This window comes from Nyctereutes procyonoides, unplaced genomic scaffold, assembly GCF_905146905.1.
Source record: "Nyctereutes procyonoides isolate TBG_1078 unplaced genomic scaffold, NYPRO_anot_genome, whole genome shotgun sequence".
Classification (NCBI taxonomy): domain Eukaryota; kingdom Metazoa; phylum Chordata; class Mammalia; order Carnivora; family Canidae; genus Nyctereutes; species Nyctereutes procyonoides.
This window is the reverse complement of record NW_026575130.1, coordinates 5,603,684-5,625,921: the sequence shown is the minus strand read 5'-3', so window position 1 is coordinate 5,625,921 and position 22,238 is coordinate 5,603,684. Positions and strand designations below refer to the sequence as shown.

General features: G+C 36.8%; 1 protein-coding gene across 8 annotated transcripts in view; it reads left to right on the top strand.

Moving 5' to 3' along the window:
- ANK2 (ankyrin 2) overlaps nucleotides 1–22,238 on the top strand; it is a 654,899-nt gene that overhangs the window by 366,698 nt on the left and 265,963 nt on the right. The gene's annotated exons all lie outside the window — the stretch shown is intronic.

The window sequence follows — 22,238 nt, the reverse complement described above, 5'->3', positions numbered from 1 at the left end:
ACACTGAAACAGAAGTCAAATGACCTGAGCTGGAAAGGAAAGTAACATTTATCTGCATATGGGCCTTTACCTCTGCTAGTGGAACACAGTAGTTCATTGACCTGCTACAATTGTTACACAGACATAATTAGCACCCTACTATACAAATGTGTAAACTGAGGCCCAGAGAAGTTGGATGACTGTATCCCGAATTGGAATACAGGCTTTTCTGGCTCTCCTGTGTATGGTGTCACCTGTCAGTTCTGCTTAAATGCATCATTTGATCTTTCTCAGCTATAGTTCTCATAGTTAATTATCACAGCGTAATGAACTACCCCAACACTTAATGCTTAAAACAACAATAATTTAAATTCTGTCATGCTCCACTAGACTCCATTAGCTTTCTTATAGTGTAGTCTTAGGACAGCATTCCAAGAAGGTGAAAATGGAAGTTGTAGGATGTCTTAAGGACTAGGCTCTAGAAGTCCCACGGTGCCACTTCACCACGTTCTTTTAGTCCAAGCAAGTCATAAGGCCATCCCAGGTTCAACAGGTGGAAAATAGATTTTATCTCTTGTGGGAAGAATTGCAAATATTCTATGACCAACTTAATCAGCCACTATTCTTTTCCGATTTTGCTTTTTAAGATGTATTATGTTGCACTATTACCAAAGCATTTAAAAATGTTAGAATGCAGATTTAGATTCTTAAATGTGTCTTCTAATTTTGTCCTACTTTATCACTGTGAAGGAGCTATTTGAAAGAAGAAAATGAGTGTGAAGGTACCTTGAAAGCCTATAAATAGAACCCTCTGTAAGCTAAGGTGTTATTAAGATTTCTAGAAGATGCTGGGATTTATAGTTGAAAGGTGTTTTTAATAGATTAAAAATAAATGAAAGAGAGATTTGAAACAAAATCTATTTCATAGGGCATAGAAATTTTCCTCAAGACTTGGAAGCATTATTGGTTTTTTGAAATGTAATAAAATGTGATTTTTAAAAATTAAATGTTTTGTTGCTTGTGTGTGTAGAATCAAGCAACGAGTAAAAGTTGTGTGAAGTCAAAGTCTTGCCATCTTTTGGGTAGTTAATAGTATTAGACCCAGATACTCCCACACCAAGAAGTCTGTGGAATCATATTATGGACATGGGATCATCCTGACTAATGCAGAAATGCCAGATAACTCAATCCCAATTCCTCCTTCTAAAATATAATTCCTTTTGGCATCTCAAAATATTGTTGCAGTGTGCAAAAATGAGTTCTAAAATGAGAAACTGCAATGGTGCTACAAAAAAGATACGGGATTTCTTTTCTAAGGGAGGGCTGAGTGAGATGTTGGGACTTTATTTAGGAAGAAGTTCTTAAAAATTAACAACCTTCAGAGATGCAGGTTTCCAATTAGGGAATGAAGAAGTCATGAGAATAAAAGGTACAGCATAGGGAATATAGTGAATGGTATTGCAATAGCATTGCATGGTGACAAATGGTGGTGAGCATAGCACAAGTGTGAGCATAGCATAATGTATACAGTTGTTGAATCACTATATTTTATGCCTGGAATTAATGTTAAATTGTGTTTCAACTGTGGTCAAATTGAAAAAATGTATTGATGTGTCAAAAAGGATTTATAAGCTGGTCACCATGACCCTACTTCCCATACTCACATAAGCTGCTTGCCTGTGTGAGGTACTGAGTTTGAAAAGGTGACAGAATTATGGCTGAACAGAGCCAAACTCCCTGATGTTTAATAACTAAAGAATCTGGGGGCTGCTACTGGGCATATCAATGGTACATTAGTGACAAAGAGTGGAGACTCTCTGGTGTCAGGGTGCAAAGTGAAGAGATGAACGTAAGAGTTCATGTATCTGCCTCCTGATCAAGCTCTGAATAAGTGATACAGATTCGGTCTGTCTACGAACCATACCATAAAAGCTGATTTGGGCAGTAATACTTCAGCACAGATTGCACCTGCTGCTCTTAAAATGCTGCTTATCAGGCATCTTTAGGAGCATTATATTGATATCCAGTCCAAGACAGCCTGAAATTTTGACTTCTCTTAATATTTCTGTAACTGTTTGATGGGCATTAAGGAGGGCACGTGATGTAATGAGCAGTGGATGTTATATAAGACTGATGAATTACTGACCTCTACCTCTGAAACCAGTAATATGTTATATGTTAATTGAGTTTAAATAAAAAATATTCCTGTAAAACTACTTCAAAGAATGGAGAAGAAGAATTATAACTCCAAACTGCCTTGAATTCCAAATTCAGAAATTAAGGCAAACTGAAGAGTAGTCCAATTCTTTGATCGAATTTTGGGTTGGTATGGTCTTTATAAGATGTAACACTTGGGATCCCTGGGTGGCGCAGCGGTTTGGCGCCTGCCTTTGGCCCAGGGCGCGATTCTGGAGACCCCGGATCGAATCCCACGTCGGGCTCCCAGTGCATGGAGCCTGCTTCTCCCTCTGCCTATGTCTCTGCCTCTTTCTCTCTCTCTCTGTGTGTGACTATCATAAAATAAAAAAAAAAAAAAAAGATTTAAGATGTAACACTTTATCTATATATATATTTTAAAGGTTGTGAATTTTATTGTGTTTGTCATTGTTAACTTTTTCTCAGAGTGAAGTTATGATTTTCACACCAGCTGGCAACTTTAAGATTGATTAGGAAGAAAAATTATCAAATGATGGTAGTTCAACTTTCTGAAACAAAGAGATGAAATAGATGAACATGGATAATTTTGAAAATTGTCCAAATTAGCTTTAAATAATAGTAGCTAACATTATTGAGTGCTTATTATGTGCCAATATATTAAGAATTCCACATTAATTAACTAATTTATCCCTATTAGACAGCCCAGCTTCATAGATGAGGAAATTGCAGCATAGGGAGGAAATAAAACTTTGTCTAGATTCACAGAGAATCTAGACAAACTGTTTCTGGCAGTTTTATTTCCATGTCTGCTCTTATTTTTTTTAAAGATATGTGTATATATATTTTTAAAGATTTTATTTATTTATTCATGAGAGACACAAAGAAGCAGAGACACAGGCAGAGAGAGAAGCAGGCTCCCTTGTGGGGAGACCGATGTAGGACTCGATCCCAGGACTGCAGGATCATGATCTAAGCCCAAGGTGGACGCTCAATTGCTGAGCCACCCAGGTGTTTCACAATGTCTGGTCTTAATCATTCTCTTCTACCGTCTCTTGGCTTATCTCTGTCAGACATGCATCCAATCTCCAATGGATTTCCCAAAGGCCTGGGTAATGGATTTTGTAGAATTGTCAAAACCCAATTATTATGCATCTGTTATCTTAATCTATAAGAATTTGTGATAAGGTGTTCAGATGGCTGCTGTTTTGTGGCACTAGGTTGGGTACTTTTAGAAGCTTTAGAAAATCTTTCAGGTTATTAAATTACCATTTCAGCCACAAATATATGCTTTAATTCTCTATAAGCTTTCAGGTTATTAAATTACCATTTCGGCCACAAATATATGCTTTAATTCTCTATATTTAGTCCCAAACTCATTATTTGTACAAGAAATAATTTGCTATTTTGAAATTCTGCTCATTATGTAATAGTATTGACACATTCATTGAAGCTTCAGATAAAAGTCTTCTGTCCTCTCTTCTATCACCTTATTGTCCAGGCACTATGTGAGCACACTGGCTGAATTATCGCAGGCATGCAACAAATCTTCACTGAATGAAAGACAGTGACTTCACCCTAATTGTTCTTCATTTGAAAATTCACTGAAATTTGTTGCTTCCTTTTTTTAGTAATAGAGCTTGTAGCAAAAATGTCAACTCTATGATAACCAAGAACTTAAGTGTTTGGAATTCACTGTGATTCTTCTTTGATGAAAATCTGTCTCAAATTCATAATTAATTCAGCCAGTGTTTATGTTGGACCCGAGTGTATAATGAAACTTTCATAAATGAATAGAACTTCTTTAGCTTCCTTAGTTGGTTGTTTTTGTTTCTCTTTTCAATTAATGATGATAAATTTTCCTGGTGAACATATGGCCAACATACTAAATAAACGTGTGTGTGTGTGTGTGTGTGTGTGTGTGTGTGTGTGTGTGTCTTAAAGATTTAATTTATTTATTTGAGACAGAGAGTGCACATGAGAGGGGGCAGGGTGCAGAGAGGAGGGGGAGGGGGAAACAGACTCCTCACTGAGTGGGAAGCTGGATGCTGGGCTCAAACCCAGGACTCAGAAATCATGACTTAAGCCAAAGGCAGACACCTGACTGACTGAGCCACCCAGGTGCCCCACATTAAATAAATATTTAAATTAAATTGCAATTGAAGTAATTGCAAATAAAAGTCATTTTCTCTGCTTATTCTTTTTTTTTAATTTTGTTTATTTATTCATGAGAGGCAGAGAGAGAGAGAGAGAGAGAGAGAGAGAGAGAGAGAGAGAAAGAGAGGCAGAGACACAGGCAGAGGGAGAAGCAAGCTCCATGCAGGAAGCCCGACGTGGGACTCGATTCCGGGACTCCAGGATATCATGCCCTAGGCCGAAGGCAGCACTAAACCGCTGAGCCATCCGGGCTGCCCTTCTCTGCTTATTCTAATATATCTGCAAGTCATATCCTATTGAATTCCTCTGTGATTTAAAAAGAATAGTTTCTGGGATCCCTGGGTGGCGCAGTGGTTTGGCGCCTGCCTTTGGCCCAGGGCGCGATCCTGGAGACCCAGGATCGAATCCCACGTCGGGCTCCCGGTGCATGGAGCCTGCTTCTCCCTCTGCCTGTGTCTCTGCCTCTCTCTCTCTCTCTCTGTATGACTATCATAAATAAATAATAAAAAAAATTAAAAAAAAAAAAAAAAAAAAAGAATAGTTTCTTAAAAAGTAGAGGAATGCTATTTTGCTTAATCATTAGATTAGTAAATAAGTAAAGACTTATCAACCTATCTTTGAGGCAACGACTTAAAGTCATTAGAAAAGATACGGTCTTGAAGGAATCTCATTTATGTAAAGTTTACAAGTTTGGACATTTAACTGGAAACCTTTGATTATGTATTCAAAACAATTACTTCAGCACCAAGAGGACCAGAAAGAATTTATTGCCATGGAGAGCACTGTATTGCTCTTGTATATAATATAAAGTTAAAGCTGCAGTGGATCTCAGTTATCTTCCTTTTCTCAGCAGCTTTTAAAGATATGATTGATATAGATATTTAGTGTGTATATTTAGTGTAGGGTACAGTTGGATGTTTTGACATATATATAAGCCAAAAAGCCATCACCACATTGAGAGAATCAACATATTTAGTGATCTGTGGATGGATGGTGGTATTTGAGATATCAAAACCAGATTCCATTTTTTCTCCAGCAAAAATTTTACTACTGAGTTGAATTTTAACATTAAAGTGAGATTTGTCTGCATTTATTTGTGTTTAGTCACAAAGCACTGATTTCTAACTATAGATTAGATATATTCATTTTTAAATTCGGGGTGTGGCTGGAGTATAAACTGTAGCATGACTGGCCTCCAGTGGTGTCTTTGAAGAATAGCACTGCTGCGAGATTCAAAGAGGCGAGATTTTAGCAAAGAGCCATCACACGTTAGCTAAGATCCTATGCACTAATCGGCAGGGCTGGTGAAATGGAACATCCATGATGGGAGGTGGGAACTATTTTCCTCTAATCTCAGGATTCCCTCGAATGGAAAAAGTGTTCTGATGCTAGCTGATGCTTTAATGCAATTGTTGCTCACAACTTTTTGATAGAGGAAGAATTACACTGCTTTTCATTTTCTAAGAGAAGACACTTAATTCTCTCTGGCTATCTTTTCTCTATCCTGCTGATACTTCCTCAATATATATATATATATATATATATTTATTTATTAGAGGTGCCTGGGTGGCTCGGTCATGCCTTCAGCTCAGGTCATGATCCCACAGTCTCCCTGCTCAGTGGGGAGTCTGCTTCTTCCTCTCCCTCTGCTTCCACCCCAGCTTGTGCTCTCTCTCTCACTCATTCTCTCTCTCAAATAAATAAAATCTATCTATCTATCATCTATCTATATCTATCTATCTATCTTTATTATATTACCTGTTTTTTGTTTTTTTCTTACAGCTTTTAATTTTGGTAAAATACTCCAAGAACTCTGAAATTGTACCTGTATATGTAAACATCAATGATCTACATAACAATGGCATTGTTAATTTGAAGTTATTTTAATGATGAACGTAGGTAACCAGGAGGTTTGCTTGTGATTAGTATCAGGCAGGAAGACAAGTAGTATTCAGTATTCAGATTTTAAATGATTATTTTTTAGCATGTCCTTTCTTGATAGTATTTCTATTATTCTATTGTCCACAGCAGTAGAAAAGAGGAATCATAAATAAAATGAGGGAAACCAGGGAAAGGGTCTAGGTTAAAATAAGCGAAGCAGATATTGTGTTTTTCTGGTTGTAAGTGTAATAATAATTAGTCTATAGAAAATTAAATCCTCCAGCATAGGAAAAAGAGAACTTCAAATACTTGAATTGGTCAGGGCCAGTTATGAGTTAGGCATGAGTATCTGTAGCCCACTTAGGTTTTTTCTCAGACTTTTCTACTCACCTCCTCTAGGCCACCATCACTACATACCTTTCTCCTTCTGATTTCTGGCTGAGGACAGGAACTCTGGAATATTTATTTTTGCCTAGTATCTCATCTAAATAGATTTCTACTGTACCTCTCATTGTCTGTGTATGCTTACATTTATGTTCTTCTCTGGTTTTTGTACATGTGGGTTTGTATTAGGTAAGTGTAATTCAGGCAATGGCAGATGGAGACCATATCCAGATGTCCAAGTTTCCTTAGGTCTCTTCAGCCATGAATCCAAATAAAGTTAGTTTAATAGTCACATGTCTTCTTTTATGCATATCAGCATCTCAATCTCCTGAAAAGCCAGCTCTTCTTGTTCCATTCACTATTCTTGTATTTCTTTTTTGGAGGGGGCCTCTCCGGGTGGGGTCTAACGTGTGCTCATGAACAAGTCATGTGAACTATCTTATCAGCTGCCATAGAGTGTCTGAACACATTGTCCCTTTTCTTCCACTGCCTACTCCTCTATCACCAGGCTCCACTGAGTCACCAGCACTCAGGTGCCAAAGATACATGTTATCTGATTGGAGTTCATTCCCCATTATGTTATGTTGAAGGGTGTAATGTTGCTTGTGTCCCAGTGCCTTACAAAATCCATCCTAATTCCTTGAATAAGGTTCAAATATGAGGAAGACTTGGGAGCTGATAAGGAGTTAAATGTCTGTGACAGCAGCCAGCTCTTCCTGTTTCATGAAGAAGACCTTGTTACTACATGAATCTCCTGTGATTTGATCCTCTTTCCATTTGGATGAGTTCTTTACCAAAAGGCTCCCTGGTCTCTTTATTAATTAGGATTAATTGATTAAATAATTGATTTGCCATTAGAACCAGTGAAGATCCACAGCAACAGTGGCTTAAATGAGTTGGAAGTTCATTTCTCTCTCATCAAATAAATCGAGACATGAATAATCTGGGGCTGGTATGATACGCACTTGACTGGGTCAGGAATCCAGGGTTCACCTATCTTTTGCTCTGCCATTCTCACCATGAGGTTTCTACCTCATAGCCTGAACTGATGGCTCAAGATCTAACCATTATGTCCAGCAGAGTGGAGAAAGGGAGGGCATGCTTTGTCTTTAAGGAGAATTTCAAAAGTTGCAAGCAACTTTTTAAAAAATCCTATTGGTCATCACAGAGTTATGTGATCACACTTGGCTTCTGATGAGGCTGGAAAATATAGCCTTCTACTATGCAACCACATGTCCAATTATTATCATGGTGATTTTATCAAAGCAAGAAAGGAGAACAGCTACTAAGGAAAGACATTGGATTTTTTCACAGTACCATTCAAATAGATTTCTGGAACACCCAGCCTACCAGTCAACCTTAGACCAAACCAGTATTAATTGCTTTTAAGGCCATCATAGGCTATTTTATTTGGTCCTCTGTATGACAAATTATTACCACTCCTTTAATTTCTCTTCTGGCTAAGGTTGTCTGTTAATGCTTTTAAAAAAATTGTCCAGTGCACTTTTCCTTTTCCTTTTATCTCATTGGATTAGTTTAAAGTGAGACACTCCTTCTCTGTGCTGTGCTAGAATTATCTATATGAAGTGATTAATACCTGACTATGCTCTTTGTACCAAATTGTGTCAGATGGCATGCTTTGATGACAAATATTCATTCCCTTGATAACAAAATGAGATAAAGAAATAACAAAAAAGCCAAACTATAGACCAATATCTGTCATGAAAATAGATGTGAAACTTCTCAATAAAATACTAGCAAAGAGAATGTATAAGAAAGATTTATACATCATGACTGGCATTTATTCTAGATAGACATGTTAGGTTCAACATTAAAAAAATCAATTAGACCAACAAGGTAAAGAAGAAAAATCACATGTAGAAAAAACATTTGACAAAATGCAATATCAAGTTTTGTTTTGTTTTGTTTTTAAGTAAGTTCTACTCCCAACATTGGGCTCAAACTCACAACCTCAAGATCAAGAGTCACATGCTCCACTTACTAAGGCAGCCAGGCACTCCCAATATCAAGTTTTAATATATATATATATATATATATATATATATATATATATATATATATAACAGCAAACTAACAATAGAGGAAACTTACTCAGCTTGATAATGAACATATACAAAAAAAAAAAGAACATATACAAAAAACCTACAGCTAGCATTATATTAAATGGTGAGAAATTAAATGCTTTCCCCTGAGACTGAGAAGAGACAAGAATGTTCCCTCTCACTTTTCTTATTCTACCTCACAGGGGAAGCTTAGTTAATACAAAAAGACAAGAAAAGGAATGTATAAAAAGATTGGGGGAAAGAAATAGAAAGATGGCAAATACACATGTTAAAATATGCTGGACATAGTAAATTTAAGGAATTGCAAGTTACAATAACGAGACACCATTGTACACCTATTGGAATTATTGAAATAAAAAAAACCTGATACTATCAAATACTGGTAAAGATGTGGAGTAATAAGGACCCTTATTTATTACTGTGGGAATGCCAGTGGCACGGTCACTTGGGAAGTCAGTTTGACAGTTTCTTAGCAAAGCTAAACATAGTTTTACCATGCAATCCAGCAGTCGTGTTCCTGGGTATTCACCCAAGTGAGATGAAAACTTCTGTCCACACAAAAACTGCATGTTTATAGCAGCTTTAATCATAATTATGCAAAACCTGAAACAATCAAGATGTCCCTTAATATGTGAATGGATAAGTGAACTGTGTTGATCTATGTAATGGAACACTATTCAGTGATCAAAAGAAATGAACTCTCAAGTGACAAAAAAGACATGGAGGAGTTATATAGAATTATATATATGTATTTATTGTAGTTCAATTTGCCAACATATAGTATAACATCCAGTGCTCATCCTGTCAATGCCCTCCTCAGTGCCTGTCACCCAGTCACCCCATCCCTCCGCCCACCTCCCCTTCCACTACCCCTTGTTCATTTCCCAGAGTTAGAGGAGTCTCTCATGGTTTGTCTCCCTCTCTAATTTTTCCCACTCAGTTCCCCTCCTTTCCCTTATAATCCCTTTCACTATTTCTTATATTCCCCGTATGAGTTAAACCATACGATGATTGTCCTTCTCCAATTGACTTACTTCACTAAGCATAATACCCTCCAGTTCCATCCACATCGAAGCAAATGGTGGGTATTCGTCCTTTCTGATGGATGAGTAATATTCCATTGTGTATATAGACCACGTCTTCTTCATCCATTCATCTGTTGATGGACACTGAGGCTCCTTACACAGTTTGGCTATTGTGGACATTGCTGCTATGAACATGGAAGAATTTTAAATGCATATTGCTGAGTGAAAGAACCAAGACTGAAAAGACTTCATGCTATTTGATTCCAACTATGTGCCATTCTGGAAAAGGCAACAGTATAGAGATAATAGAAAGATCAGTGTTTGTCGGGGTTTCTGTGCTGAGATGGAAGAGTGATAGGTGAAGCATGGAGATATTTAAGATGGTGAAACTATTTTGTACCATCCTTTAATGTTGGATACCTGACTGACGTCTCACATTATTTCCCCCTATACTTCTAAGTTTTCTCCTCTTTGGATCAAAAGAAAAGGATGTTAAAAAAAAGAAAAGAAAAAAGAAAAGGATGTTGCAGAGAGAGGGGAGGTAGAGGACAAAAGAAAAAGTTAATACAACAGACATGCAACATCTAATTACGTTGTTCTGTTCTTCACAGAATTACTATTCCTTCCTGTTACATTTACCTAAGTTACTTGCCTTCATCCACTTAGAAAATTCAATTATAAAATATCTGTTTAATATCTGAATTGTCTGAAATTCAGTAGGGACCCGAGAGGAACTTTTCATCAAACCCATGTAAAAACACCCTTGTGGGGATCTCTGGGTGGCACAGCGGTTTGGCGCCTGCCTTTCGCCCAGGGCGCGATCCTGGAGACCCGGGATCAAATCCCACATCGGGCTTCCGGGGCATGGAGCCTGCTTCTCCCTCTGCCTGTGTCTCTGCCTCTCTCTCTCTCTGTGACTATCATAAATAAATAAAAATTTAAAAAAAAATACACCCTTGTTTTGTCTACTCCTGGTGTAATTAAATCACAAATGGGGCTTTTTGTATTGCTGTAATCCATAACATAAAATGCAATTGACCTTAGTGTGAAACACAAATACTGTGATACTTCTTTTTTTTTTTTTTTTTTTTAGATTATATTTATTTATTCATCAGAGACACGGAGAGAGGTAGAGACATAGGCAGAGGGAGAAGCAGGTTCCTTGCAGGGAGCCCAATGCGGGACTCAATCCCAGGACCCCAGGATCACGACCTGAGCCAAAGGCAGTTGCTCAACCACTGAGCTACCCAGGCATCCCAAACAGCAACTGTTAAAAATAGTGTTATCTAAGACTATAGAGTTCTTCGAAGTGGAAAATGAATTTTTGAAATAAAGGGAAATATTAGTGATTTTTTGAAATAAAGGGAAATATTAAACAGCAATTTTTGAAAGTAGTCAAATGTTGCTCTAGTATACATCACCATGAATTTATTGTAAGTGGCTAAAATAATGGAGAATCCGGCTTAGCACTAAGCAAAATCCAGCTGAAATATGTGCTTAGTACTTTTGAAGCACCTAGGATCTCTGGAAATGCATTACCGAATACTATTTGTACATTGAATGATTCATCAGCATTCAGGAGGACAAGCTTTTATTGTCAGTGTTTTAAAAGTCAGCTATATGGAGTTGATAGAGTATATATGTTAGTCATTTTTTCAGGAAATGGAGTATGTGTGTAAATCTAGATGTTTAGGGGCAGCCCCGGTGGTTCAGTGGTTTGGCACCACCTTCGGCCTAGGGCAGGATCCTAGAGTCCCAGGATCGAGTCCCATGTTGGGCTCCCTGCATGGAGCCTGCTTCTCCCTCTGCCTGTGTCTCTGCCTCTCTCTCTATGTCTTTCGTGAATAAATAGGTAAAATCTTTAAAAAATATCTAGATGTTTATTGAAATCTTTTTTTAAATTTTTTATTTATTTATTTATGATAGTCACAGAGAGAGAGAGAGAGAGAGGCAGAGACATAGGCAGAGGGAGAAGCAGACTCCATACACCGGGAGCCCGGCATGAGATTCGATCCTGGGTCTCCAGGATCGCGCCCTGGGCCAAAGGCAGGCGCTAAACCGCTGCGCCACCCAGGGATCCCTGTTTATTTAAATCTAAAACAAGAGGAAGATAAGCCTAGCTTTGTAGTAAAAGACTAATATTTGAATTGTAGCAAGTTAAAAAAAATTAGTTGTTCTTTTTGTCCCCTTCCTCCTTCATGCCTCTCATTCTTTCCCTCTGAAGACACACAAACTGCTTACCCAGGCAGTAATTTTTAAAATAGCAATGATCTCGGAAACCTGGGGTTTTGTAGTATTTGATAGTGTTAGAACAGGCTGAAGGGTAAATCTTCTTTGTCCACATTATCATTCTCCAGTCTGTTTCTCTTTTTTTTTTTTTTCTGTTTCTCTTTTCAATATTAAGTTAGGAGTATAACCTCTACTTAATAATGTTCTTGTTCCCTCAGTGAAATACCACAATCCTTTTTTTTTTTCAAAGTTAAATGCTGTGTGTGTGTGTAAGAGAGAGAGAGACAGAGACAGAGACAGAGAGACAGAGAAACAGAGATTTTGATGGAGACGTGGTGGGAATTCTGGGTTGGGAAAAGGGGTAGAAAAAGAAAGGAGTTTTTTTTTTTTAATTTTTATTTATTTATGATAGTTACACAGAGAGAAAGAGAGAGGCAGAGGGAGAAGCAGGCTCCATGCACCAGGAGCCCGATGTGGGATTCGATCCTGGGTCTCCAGGATCGCGCCCTGGGCCAAAGGCAGGCGCCAAACCGCTGCACCACCCAGGGATCCCAAGAAAGGAGTTTTTGCTCTTTTAAGAATTTTGGCAGACTTCATCACACTAAGAACTTTACAAATCTGGACAGTTGCTTTGAAGAAAAGAATTGTGAAAAATGTGTAATTAAGAAAAAATTGAAAGAGAAGATAGGATCAAAAAAAAAAAAAAAGGACGGCAAGTGAAGTACGTCTGTTACTTAAAATTAGTAAAATAGAGAGAGGCCTGGCTGGCTCAGTCAGTTAAGCATCTGCCTTTGGCTCACACCATGATCTCAGGGTCCTGAGATTGAGCCCCACAGCAAGAAGTCTGCTTCTCCCTCTCCCTTTGCCCCTGCCCCTGCTTGTGCTCTCTCTTAATAAGATAAAATCTTAAAAAAAGAAACCCCACAATCCTTCAAAAATAAATAAAATAAATTTAGTAAAATAAAATATAATGGGTGAGGGTGGAAAAACCTAATATTGGTAAAAGTGTAGTATTGTTACTGGACAGAGAACCAGTTCTGAGCTGAGCTCAAGTTTGGCTACTTGCCACTTGAAAATCAATACTCAAGAGACAAGTGATGGTAGGAAAGGAAAGGTTGCTTTATCCAGAGAGCCAGCAGCCTGGGGAGATTTTAGACTACTATTCAAAGACCCTCTTCTACACCTAGATGAGGCTGGAGGGTCTTAAAGGGGGAAGGTGCAGAAAAAGGGAAGGGGGCCTATGTTCAGGAGATGCAGGTACCCAGGCTAGTTGCTTGTTGATATGATCCTGAACAGACATGCTATTCTCCGGGGCAGGTGTGTTTGGATTGTAGTCAGGGCTTATCTTCTGGGAAGGTCTGGTCCTTCACTCTTCAAGGCCACTGGTCTGCAAATTTCAAGGCATGTCAGTTATTTCTGCTGCAGACTTAGGTCTGTAAGGAACTTAGGTCACAAGCAAGGAGTACATAAGTTTGAAGCAAGCTTAACTCAAGACTAGTTGGAGTGGGACACCAGGGTGAGTCAGAGATTGAGCATCTGCTTTTGGCTCAGGTTGTGATCCTAGGATCCTGAGATCAAGTTCTTCATTGGGCTCCCCACAGGGAGCCTACTTCTCCCTCTGCCTATGTCTCTACCTCTCTCTCTCTGTGTCTCTCATGAATAAATAAACAAATCTAAAAAAAAAATTCTTAAAAAAGAAAAAAACAGTAGGAGTGCTGTTATATAGGGTCTTGGGACCCCTCCTGGCAGTATCTAATTAAGGACAATGAACAGCAGACACAGGAAGTAGCTAGACTCCAAATACTCAATGATTGGGGTGTTCATATAAAATGGCCCCAGGAAATAGGTAATAATCCACCCAGATTGAGAAAGTCTAATGGACATGACAGCAGTGTCCCAGCAGGCAGGTAGAGTGGAAACAGAAATTCAGGAGAGCTTTGGCGATTCAGTAGAATTATGAACAGTTGGTAAACAGGTAAATCTTGTCAGTAGGTAGCACTTCTGAAGTCCTACACATTTTACCAACCCAGTTAGGGATTAAATTTAACATCAAAGCATAGACACAGTTATCTAAAATGAAATGTGAAATGAATTGATCCTACATTTTGGCAAACTGGAAAGGAATTCCTCAATCCCTTTTTGCCTCAAGATAGGATTAGCAGAATTTGGAAGTGTATATCAAATGGCCAGTATCGTGAGTGTGTGGAAGTTGAAGAGACTGAACCAGGCAAAATTTTATCAATGGTTTAGGAAGCAGCAGGGACAGAAGTGAGGCATATGCAGAGAGGGCTGAAAATAAGGAGTTTTAAGTGAAACACAGGAAGATGGGATTTTGAAAAGATAAGATATGTGAAGTAAAATTAATGATTGACCCAGGATCTTGAGACTTTTTCAAGACTCAATCATTTTAAGGCTTACCATTGAGGTTTTCAAACACAAATAAAATACTTTTCCAATTGGGATTGGTATAAGCATGAAGGGTCGGTCCGTTTGTAAAACAATTTTTGTAATGATAATAATATTCTAGGACATGCTTCAGAAATTTTATATCCATATTAAGAGTTGAATACTGTAGAGTGATTCTGCCTTTGTATTGAGAAATTTTCTTACACTAAACAAAATGCCTGGGTGCCTGGGCAGCTCAATCAGTTAAACTTCTGCCTTTGGCTCAGTTCATGATCTTAAGATCCTGGGATTGAGAACCAGTTCTGAACTCAAGTTCGGCCAGCGAGAAGCCTGATTTTCCCTCTCTCTCTGCCCTCCCCTTGCTGGTACTTACTGTCTTTCTTTCTCAAATAAATAAAATCTTAAAAAAAAACCCAAACCTGATCATACTGTACTGCTCAAATGTCCGTAAGACTAGAACTGACTTAATGCATATTAATGTATAATTTGAGACTATATTAGCAAATGATTTTTAATATTAATTATGAATATTGTAATCTAGCCTAGAATGAGGTTAAGAGAAATACCAGCTAGGGATTTGACAATTGAGAACTCAAAATATCTTTTGTGCTCAAATTGTACTTTGTTTCAATTTCTATTTTTATTAAAAAGAATCCTGCACAATATTTGAATTTATAATCTGCGTTAGATTCTTCTAGTTTAATGCTACGTTGTATGGCTTGGCATAAAGGATATTTCCTGTCTTTCTGTAAAACAGAAAAATATCCATTAAACTACAATAAAAAATATAGGTAGCAAGCAGTAGAGTAGTCCTCTAAATCTCGTGAAACATTGAGTTCCTCAAATAGTACTTTCCTGTAACAAGATTTAATCTCTCTCATCCAGCAGAGGGCTATCATACTCCATTACTTTCCATTTACACACACACACACACACACACACACACACACACACTGACAGCATATAGTTTATTTTACTCTTCTGTTTTGTTTTGTTTTCTTTTTTTCTAAGCAGTAAGTTTTTCTCAAAATGGAGATTATTAGGGAGCCTAGGTGCCACAATCCGTTTAGTGTCTGACTCTTAGGTTTCGCTCAGGTAATGATCTCAGGGTAGTGAGATTGAGTCTCGTGTAGGGCTCCATGCTCAGCGCAGAGCCTGCTTGGGATTCTCTTTCCCTCTCCCTCTACCGCACCCTGTGCACACTCTCTCTCATAAACAAATAAATCTTTAAAAAATGGAGATTATCAATATGTAAAGGAGATATATCTGCAGCTGCTCTAATTGCAGAAGGGGTCGGAACTGTCTCTGCAAAAACCCCAGCAAGCTGTCGAGGATAATGGAAACTCTCCACTCCGATCTATCCACAATTACTCTTCCAAATTCAAAGTCAGCTCTTCTTGAGTAGAGTTGTAAATATTTTTCCTCTGTAAAAATCCAAATGCTGACACTGCAGGGAAAATACTTAAGCAGAATAATGTCCAAGTTATGGAAGTTCATTGTAATTCCTACTATGTGGTTGTATGTCTTTTTTGCTTTTATTTTGTTTAGGAAAGATGGCATTTTATCTACAATCTTATGAGTGAAGAAAGTATTTATTTTAATAAATTTTCTTCACAGTATTTCATAGGTGTGCCACATTGATATACTGGTTGATTGTGTCCTTCTATATCTATTATGGTAATGGAGCCAGTTTTGCCTTCTACTAAAACTGAATTTTAGGGGTTAATTATAAAAGAGTGAAAAAGTATTCCATCTCCAGACTATTTATTACTTTGCCTTAGTAATAAATCCATTGGCAGAAGAACTTCTTATAGAGCCTTCCCTTTGGAATGATGCCTACTTGGTGGTCTAATCGTAATTGTTCTTTGTTTTTTCCATTCAAAGCAAAGCTTTTACGTGGTGTCCCTTTGTTTGTATTGAGGCCTGGTACTGAATTCACTTAAGTAAAATGAGCGTAAAGAGCTGTGTTATCATGGGGTTAATAGATACTCTCTCAGGCCCATATTTTTTTAAAATAAAATTTGTTTAGGGATCCCTGGGTGGCGCAGTGGTTTGGCGCTTGCCTTTGGCCCAGGGCGCGATCCTGGAGACCCGGGATCGAATCCCACGTCAGGCTCCCGGTGCATGGAACCTGCTTCTCCCTCTGCCTGTGTCTCTGCCTCTCTCTCTCTCACTGTGTGACTATCATAAATAAATAAAAAAAAAAAAATTAAAAAAAAAATTAAAAAAAAAAATAAAATTTGTTTATTTATTGGAGGAGAAAGGGCAGTGGGAGTGAATCTTCAGACTCCTCACTGAGCATGGAGCTCTCTGAGCTCTCAGGTACATACTTTGTCTTAGTCTATTCAGGCTGCTATAACAAATCCTATAGACTGAGCAGTTTGTAAACAATAGAAGTTAATCTCTCAGAGCTCTGGAGCCTGGAAATCCAAGATTGGGGTGCTAACATGGTCAGGTGAAATGAGGGCTCTCTTCCAGGTGGCTGACTTCTTGTATCCGAACATGGTGGAAAGGAGGTAGGGAGCTCTGTGAGGTCTCTTTTATAAAGATATGAATCTCATTCATGGCCTAATCACTTCCTAAAGGACTTCTACTAATATCATTTGGCATTATGATTTCAATGTATGAATTTTGTGGGAGGGACATAAACATTCAAACCATAGCTAATGTTCACTGATTTTTAAGACTCGTTCCACAGTGTTACAAGCTTTGTGTTAGATTTTATCATTACCAAATAGTCTTAAAAAGTGTGAACTTATTAATGATAATGATCATACAGAGTGACTGGCATTTCTTCCCACACACTATTTTTGGGGGTGATCCTATCTTATTTCCTATTATTCCCTGAATTTCTGTCTCAAAAGTCTACTTAGTCTACCTTTCTTCTCTTTCATGGTTTTGTATTTATGTTTTATATTTGTTTGTTTTTCTCAGAACAATAATCATAGTATTTACTATTTATTGAGCACTTACTAGATGTTTTATGTATGCTATTTCTCTTGGGTCTGTTAGGTAGACATTATATAAAAATCTATATAAAATGAGATTGGAGCTTACAAAAGCTAGATAATGTACCTGAAGTTACAGAGTCCAAGTTGGAATTCAAAATTCAAACTCAAGAGCCTTCACCACACAAATAAAAGCTCTATTTTATAACATATTAAAACTATGGGGGATCCCTTGGTGGCGCAGCGGTTTGGCGCTTGCCTTTGGCCCAGGGCGCGATCCTGGAGACCCGGGATCGAATCCCACGTCAGGCTCCTGGTGCATGGAACCTGCTTCTCCCTCTGCCTATGTCTCTGCCTCTCTCTCTCTATCTCTCTGTGACTATCATAAATAAATAAAAATGAAAAAAAGATTAAAAACATATTAAAACTATGTTATATGATTAATTGATTTAAAAAATTAGTTAAATAGACTAGAAAATGGTGAATAGTGCTTAGGAGTATCTGCTTTTAACACCTAAACAGGAAGTTGTTAATGCCTCAGCTATACCTTGGTGTACTAATTTTGAAAATGTCAAACATTAAATCAAAACCTTTAGTAAACAACATCTAGTTGGTTTATTAATATTAATATTATGTAATGTGCTTATAGGTAATAAAAAAGGTAGACTTTAAGAAAATGGTTAAAGAATCATAAACAATGATGTGTACATACTTTAAGTGTTTTATTTTAACCTGAAACATGTAGATTGGAATTCTTTTGCCAATGATTTAATGTTGGGTGATTGCGTTTTGTTTAAAAGTTTTCCACCATGTGGGGTTTTGCTTTGTTTTTTTTTTTTGAATAAATGGTATGTCTTGATAGGTATTATTTGTATTTTCTAGTTTGCTATCTTAATTGGAGTCAGAACTTAATGATTCCTTTTCCTTATACCTGGTGTCTGCACTTCCTCACATTCTAGGGTACCATGTGTCATCACCTCTTACAGAGGAAAAGAAGCCAAAGCTACAAGATTCATGTACAAGAGGGTCACGTCAACTTTAGAGCTATTTGGTGCTAATGGCTTAAACATTCTGGTTGACAAATAAGCACTAATACCTACTCTTAAAGACACTTGCAAAACAATCTGATCACAGAATTTCTAGAGGTTCCCAAAACCTCCTCCCTAGGTTTTTACACGTGTTTTGGACATATCTGTAATGGAACAGTGGTATTTGTCAGGTATTCATCTTTATTAAGTCCTTGAAAAGCATTCATATTAATTTTCATAAAACAAAAGCTTTCTTGCACTTATAGTTCATTACATAATAGAAGACTTATTTAAATTATGTTACTGTAATAACAAATACAACTGGGATAAAAAATTTGGTAGTAAACATACCTGGCTCTTGGTAAACATACAAATTTGTTGGTGGGAGAAGAGGATACACAAGCTTTTTTTTTTTAAGAAGCTTTTTTTTTTGTTTCAAGTTTTTTTTTTTTTTTTTTTTAAGATTTTATTTATTTATTCATGAGAGACTCAGAGAAAGAGGCAGAGGGAGAAGCAGGCTACCCTCAGGGAGCCTGATGTGGGACTTGATCCTGGGACTCCAGGATCACACCCTGAGCCGAAAGCAGAGCTTAACCGCTGAGCCATCCAGGAGTCCCTTCTTTCAAGTTTCTATTTAAATTTTAGTTAGTTAACACAGTTTAATTGGGTTTCAGGAGTAGAATTTAGTGATTCATGACTTATATATAACACCCAGTGCTCATCATAACAAGCATCCTCTTAAATACTTATCACCCATTTAGCCCATTCCCCATTCACCTCCCCTCCAGCAACCCTCAGTTTGTTCTCTGTAGTTTAGAATCTCTTACCATTTGCCTCTCTTTCTCTCTTTTTCCTTTCCTTATGTTCATCTGTTTTGTTTCTTAAATTCCACATATGAGTGAAACCAAATGGTATTTGTCTTTTACTCACTGACTTATGTTGCTTAGGATAATACACTCCAGCTCCATTCACAACATTGCAAATGGCAAAATTTCTTTCTTTTTAATGGCTGAGTAATATTCCATTGCATATACATATATACATATAAATCATATATATGTATATATCTCACCCCTTTTTAAGTTTTTATTTTACTAAGTTGGTTGGATTGAATATTGGCTAAAGTTTTTACCTAAACCATCAAGTTTGTTTTCATATAAAATTTTCAACATGTGAAATATAATCTATTGCAATTTTTCAGTTAACCTTATCAGATTTTGGTGACTTTTTGTGTTCTCAAATGTTTAGGCGTGCAATTTTCTGTTATGATTTATTCATTATCAAAACTGTTTATTAAGAAAAAAATAAAGCTTCTGAAATCCTAAAATATATATCATCCTACAGTACATATTGTTTCTACAATTTATTTGGTGCTTAAAATGCTCATTTACCAACATTTATTAGTATCTGTTCTTATGCAAATTACTATAGGTTGGTAGAGAGGTAGAAAAAAAAGTGAAATAAGCTTGAACTCTATGAATTCAGATTACTGAACCTCTCAACTACGTGATATTACATTGGGGGAACCAGACTGTATGTTTGTTTTTTTATTTTTATAACTCATCCCTTTTGTGTCATTGTCTTGTCCATACACAGTTTTGTTATAAGTCTTTATGGGTCTGTTTCTCTGTTTTGTTGTTTCTGCTGTATGCTAGGCTGTCTTTTATTTTTTTGGCTAATTACTTTCTTGGAAAATTATTTATGCAAATAATTTGAGGCCAAGGATGAAAGTCACTCCTTCACAGAAGATATATATTTACTTAAGGCCCTGTGGTTAAAAATGATTTGAACATCACTCGAAACCAAGTTCAAGGCTTGAGTTTTGTTGAAACTCCAGGCAATAAAACCCGGCTGTAAATCTGCTGGAGAGCTGGTTATTTATTATTCTACCCATAGCCTAAGACTTTAGATTTTTGAGGTTTCAGATGATTGTAGGGAGGCCCCCCATTAGACCCTGCACCTTATATAGATACTGGCATTTGATTTCTACCCCCTTGCTTATGATGTTTTCAAAACAAAAGTGAAAATTTTCTAGGGAAATATACTCAGGAAACAAAAGCAAATTCTCTGCTTGTTTATCTCCCAGTGGTTCCATTTTCCTTCAGAAAATCCTTATTATCATGTAAGCTATTTGTTGCTTATAAAAAGTTATTTATATTTTATCCAACATTCCTAGCTTGTTTCAGGGAGAGGGTTGGTCTGAATGACTGGCTTCTATTCACTGGAAACATATGCTATATATATATATATATATATATATATATATATATATATCGATATATATCGATATATATATATATATATATATTGATTTGATTTAGAAGTGATAGAAACACCACATTGCCAAAAAGGTTTGATTATGCTGTAGCATTGAAAATGTGGTTTCCAGAGAAAGTTTGATTGAATTTTATGCTTTGGTTTCCATATTTATGGACCATGACTCTGCATGAGTAGGTATAAAATGAAAAGTGCTGGTCATGCCTAAAGCAAGAAACATTGACTGCCTAGCAACAGATTTTATTTATAGGTCAATTAAACAGGGGTTGCAATAAAAAGGATAACTTATATCTGTTGCTGAAGAAATGAAAATGGTTCATGGAAACTCTTTATCAGTGTCTATGTGAGGAGGGCGGGGAGATAGTTAACTAAATGTGGTGGCATCCAGAAGCAGTAATAATCCAGATGTTTATACCTTCATAAATATTACTAACCACTCATGGATACAAGAGTGGCACTTTGTAGCACTTCAATTTTCTGGTACCAGCAATACAACCACAAGAGGATTGTTTTTTGAATGGCTGTGTTATTGAAACAACATATTTTATAAGTGTTTTATATTTATTGCTGTATCCACTGCACAAAAGCTCTACTGGGTATAGAATTGATTGTAGGAATTGCCAAAAGTGTTTATTTCCATGCTTTAATGATAAGGGTATTGGGTTGGAAAACTGGAGATCTGAATCATCTGTCACTGATTTGATGTTTGATCTTCAGCAGATTTGGATATACTCTAAGATTACATTTTACCATCTTTCTATTGTTAATCTTGGAAAATAACGAGATATTTTTGCTAACAATTGGCCAGGAATGCTGAGTAAGAAAGCTATAATCCATGGTCCATAGAAAGTATAGGATTAATATAGCCCAGTCATTAAAAATGCATGTTTACTAGCTTTTAAGCCTTACTGACTTATATGCAAATATAAATTATTTCACAAAAATTTAAGATACACATGGCTTAAATTTGGAGTCATGTAAGGAATAACAATTAAAAATAGTTTTGTCTCAGTGCCATATGATTTCACTCATATGTGGAATTTAAGAAACAAAACAAATGAACATAGGGGAAGGGAAGGGAAAATAAAATAATATGAAAACAAAGAAGAGGCAAACCATAAGAGACCCTTAACCATAGAGAGCATACTGAGGGTTGCTGTAGGAGAGGTGGGTGAGGATATGGGGTAAATGAGTGATGGGCATTAAGGAGGGCACTTGTTGGGATGAGCACTGGGTGTTGTATGCTGGTGATGAGTTACTGGATTCTGCTCCTGAAACCAGTGCTGCACTCTAAGTTCAGTAACTTGAATTTAAATAAAAGTAAATAAAACAAAATAAAATAAATACATTAACAGGTAACCATTAAAAAATAGTTTTGTCTCAATCAAGAAAAATTAATCTTTGCCTTTTGTAAATAATCTAATTAAAACATGGTCTATCATATTTCCCAGTAGCACTTCTCATTGACATTATGTAAATGTAAAAATTTCAAGTATTTATCCAACTTCTCTCTCCATTACCAATAAAGTTATTTCTTTTGAGATGCTAAAACTACTAACGTATAATTCCTGAATAAAAATATAATTCCTAAAATAAAAATAAAAATAAAAATTTCTTTATGGATAAAGACACAAATCTTGTCTTCAGGGATCTTTAGGACTAACAGGCTTACATCTTAACCACAGT